We start from the raw sequence: 4,391 nt of genomic DNA, 5'->3' as shown, positions 1-4,391 counted from the left end.
ATAATAATAATAATAATAATAATAATAATAATAAAATTGAAAAATAATAATGATCCCTGACCCAGGCCTGGGTCAGGGCTCAACAGATTTGGTTTGGCCCAAGAAGTTGAATGGGAGAGGTCTTGGGGCCTGGCCTGGTCAATTTGACCAGGTCAACCCTTTGACCTAAGAGTCTGGGGAAAAAGTGGGTCAACAAACGGACCCCTAACAGGAGCGGTGAACAAACTAGTTAACTGCTCATGTTGGCGTTGACTAAATGTGACAAGCAAAGTATAGTAAGACACACAAGTAAAAGAGTACCAAAAAGGTGAAAGAAAGTAGGGAGCTCTTCTCCTACCATTATCCTATATCAAGGGCAGAGCCTAGGAGAGAGTGAAGAGCAACAGATCACAAAAAGGTGAAAAAAAAAAGTAGTGGGGTCCACCCCCGGCCTTACCCTATAATAAGGGCAGAGCCTAGGTGAGAATCAAAAAGTAAAGTTGTAAAATAAAAGGTCACCGAATGATGAGTAAGTACTAGGGTCCTTTCCTGGCCTTACCTATAGCAAAGGCAGAGCCGAGAGAAGAACTAAAGTAAAGTAGTAGAGTAGACCAACTATTACCTGATCTTATCAAAATAGCATGATAGAAGGTAAAAAGGGGTGGTGAGGAATGCCTTCTAGGGGCTTTATTAAGCTCTCTCAACAAGGTAATTCTCTACATCTGCCTTGCCATTTCATCTTAGCAAACATAGATGGGCTCAATACTCACGTGGACATTTCAATCGAGTGAATAAAGAGTTGGAGTTTGTAGCACGAGCAGATGCGTACGATGTGTAGAGATCTCTACATAATGGGTCCTCCCAGTGGACCCTTCAGATTTCATGCCATTAATAGGAATGGCGACTCCATTACAGTAGCTGCAAGAAACTGTAGCCCACCAAACTAGATGGTGGCGCCAGTATTTCTAGTATTTATTACAACATTGGCTAGGAGGATGTTTGCCCCATATCTATGCTTCATAATAAAATGAGTATTTTGAAGATCCATTGAGCACAAATGAAAGATGGGGATGAGTATTCAAAGTTTTGATAGATTACCCCACACTTTCAAAATGCAGAGACTTAATAAAATAAAATAACAAAAAAAAAAGATAAGCATGTTCTTTTAGCAACTATAGATTGTACTTTATGATGTTTAATTTACTATTATAGCTTATATGTGATTAGCCAAAGATAAAAAGAGAGACCTATCCCTAGCAGAGTCATTATAAATATGTGGGCTTCAAAAATTTTGGCCCTGACCTCCTCTGCGTTGGAGAGTTTTAACGATGTTTAGGGTCAAGTGTTAAGAAGGAAGATTAACTTTGGGATACAGCACTACCTAAAGATTTTTCCCTCATTTTGTGAGGACTTTATAATCTGGTTCTATGTTTCTTATAGGCACAAGCACCTATGGTTAATTACCTCTCCCATAACGAGATAACACTTTTGATTAAGGCTAGTCATTAAATAGGTATAAAATACCTAGCATATAGTAGCGGCATATGAAATTTTTTATTTATAAATTTATTATTTTTATACTTAAAGTGGATGGTGGGTGGGATGATGATGAACCCGATTAAGATCCCATGGTTATGTCGTCCCAGGCTATCGTGGTCCTTAGTCTAATTAGTCAGAGGAGGTAGCTGACCTTACCTGACCCGAAGGATTCTTATCAGTAGCCATAGGTTGCTTCATCCAAGGGTACCTTATAGACTTGGGGTGGATGCCTGTTTAAGAAGACAAATTTTAGTCAACCTTAGTAAAAAGAAAGTTTTGTGTCTTATTGAGTGCACCCAATGATTCATTACTAAATGAGCTTTTAACCATTGGAGGACATACGGGCTTTTACCTTAACCGTGATATAGTGGTTCTATTTTGCAGTAAAATAGAAAAAATTCAGGAGTTTGGGTCTTCCCTTTCACGCTACATGAAGTAGGTGTCGGATGACGCCGCGGCCGTACTTCTTCAATCCCTATCATGCTACGTGAGCACTTCGAGGTTTACCCGCCTCGTCGAGAGCGTTGCACCGGATTTTCTCCCACCGTGCTACATGAGCGCGTATGGAGGTTCGCCGGCTCACCGCAAGCGTCGAGAACGGGATTTGAGATTTTAGAGTTTGATGAATGGTATACCTGGACGAGCAAGCGAGGTTACGACAACGATAGAGATTTGCGGCAAGAGGCTGAAGATTTTTTATTAAGTTTATTTTCTGATTTTTTATTATTATATTTGTTTTCTGATTATTATTATTTTGTAATAGATATATGGAGAGAAAGCAAGGTGGTGGGTTATTTTGGTGGTACACGATCTCTGTTAAAGAGATTGAAAAGAGAAAGTGTTTGATTATAGCAGAGTTATAGCAGTTAATGAAGTGTATGGAAAGTAGTAGAAAATGTCGTATAAATTATATGGGCAGTTGGTAGTGTGAGTGGAGATGAAGTAGAACAGGTGATGGAAAGGCAAGTAGAGTTTAGCTTGCTAGCTGGACGAGTGGGTTAAGAGATGGAATAATGTGATTGAGTGTAGGCAAGTAGAGTTTGGTTGGAGTTGTGGGACGTGAAGACATTTGGAGAAGGCTCGGCTTTGCTCGTGTGAAGAATAGGAAAAGAAACAGGAGACAATGAGAGCTCGATGGAATAGGGATCTACTTGATAAATGCAAACGGTGAGAGCAGAGTTTTTTAGGAACTTTTATTACGTCCTCTGACCGGACGTAGCTTTACGTTCGGTCAGAGGATTGTTACTCGGTTTTAGCTCGGTATTTGGTCGGTATTGTTATATATTGTTTGGTAATAATGAGGAATACCGCTCTGTGAAGATCAATACCGAGTAATACCGAGCAATACCGAGTAATCCCAAAAATACCGAGTTTTTCTTGAAAAAACTCGGCATTTTTTGGAATTACTCGGTATTTTGTCTCCACATAATGGTATTTCTCGTTATTGTTGGTATTGCTCGGTATTTCCTCGGTATTTCTCGTTTTGTGCTTGCGGCCAAACGTAGCTCTACGTACATTCACCGGACCAAATAAAAGTTCTTTTTTTTTAATGCGGAGGATAGCTAGATTAATTAAAAAAACATTTTAATGGGCTATATATGGCTGTTTGCATGGCATTATACTCAAAACGTGGATTGAGACGTGTTACAAGCAAAACTCAACTGATTGGTGAAAGTAAGGAAATCATTCTTTTTGTTTTTTGTTAAAGAGATATTAAAAAGAAAATATATTGAGCAATTTATCATAACTTTAATATGTCATGTATTGGAATTTTGCAATCATTATAAGCCATATGAATTTAACTTGTGAATTACATCTGGCAATTTGAGTGTAAATGGCTACATACAGTTTAACGTGGCAAGCAACATGAATTTCACATTTCATTGCGTGGGAAAAATACACTATAAGGTTTAAGAAAGTGTAAATGGATTTATTTTGCATAATTACTTATAAGGGTAATGATTATATGCTTTGAACTGAAGTATCAGATATTCATATTATGAGGACAATTTATTTGGACATATGCATAAAAGATAAATGGCTACATACAGTTTAACGTGGCAAGCAACATGAATTTCACATTTCATTGCGTGGGAAAAATACACTATAAGGTTTAAGAAAGTGTAAATGGATTTATTTTGCATAATTACTTATAAGGGTAATGATTATATGCTTTGAACTGAAGTATCAGATATTCATATTATGAGGACAATTTATTTGGACATATGCATAAAAGATAAAGATTTATTAATATAAATACAATAACTAATATTTTAGTTTTTTTTTTTTTTTTTTAAGATTGTTTCAGCAGATGAACTCCCTGATATACTTGGAAGGAAATTTCGCGTGAGGTATTCCGAGCTGGTTTGTTTCCCCCATCTTGCCGTGCAGCAGAGCAGAGAGTTTTCTTGAGGCTGGTTCACGGGGAGCAAAACGGTGATGTTAGTACAAGGCCAGTAAGTTTACTGCTTAGCCCGAAAATGCTCCACAGCTAGTGAGTACTTCTGGCTGAGAATGCTACCGATTTCTGAGGGGACTACTAAGAAGTCTGAGGGCTGCACTCTGGTACCTTTCAACATTTCTGATTTCTCTGAGCTTGTGGAGAGAGCTCGTCTAGATAGAGAACAGATCTTTAATTTTGTTATGGCTACTCAGCGTAGTGGAACTACGGGTAGGAATGAGATCTTGGGGGTGATTGCGAGTAGCAGTTCCTCTGGCAGAGGAAGGTTTGTTCGTTCTGGAGACTCTAGGAGGGTGGAAATAGGAATTTGTGGTACTGCTACACGACCGAGTACGGACCAGTTCTGGATCTGTTAGTGTGGCCACCTGTGTGCCAGAGTTTGGACGACGATATTTTGGCCAGTGCTACAGGA

Source organism: Dendrobium catenatum, unplaced genomic scaffold (assembly GCF_001605985.2).
Source record: "Dendrobium catenatum unplaced genomic scaffold, ASM160598v2 fragScaff_scaffold_1339, whole genome shotgun sequence".
Classification (NCBI taxonomy): domain Eukaryota; kingdom Viridiplantae; phylum Streptophyta; class Magnoliopsida; order Asparagales; family Orchidaceae; genus Dendrobium; species Dendrobium catenatum.
This window is presented reverse-complemented; position numbering follows the sequence as displayed.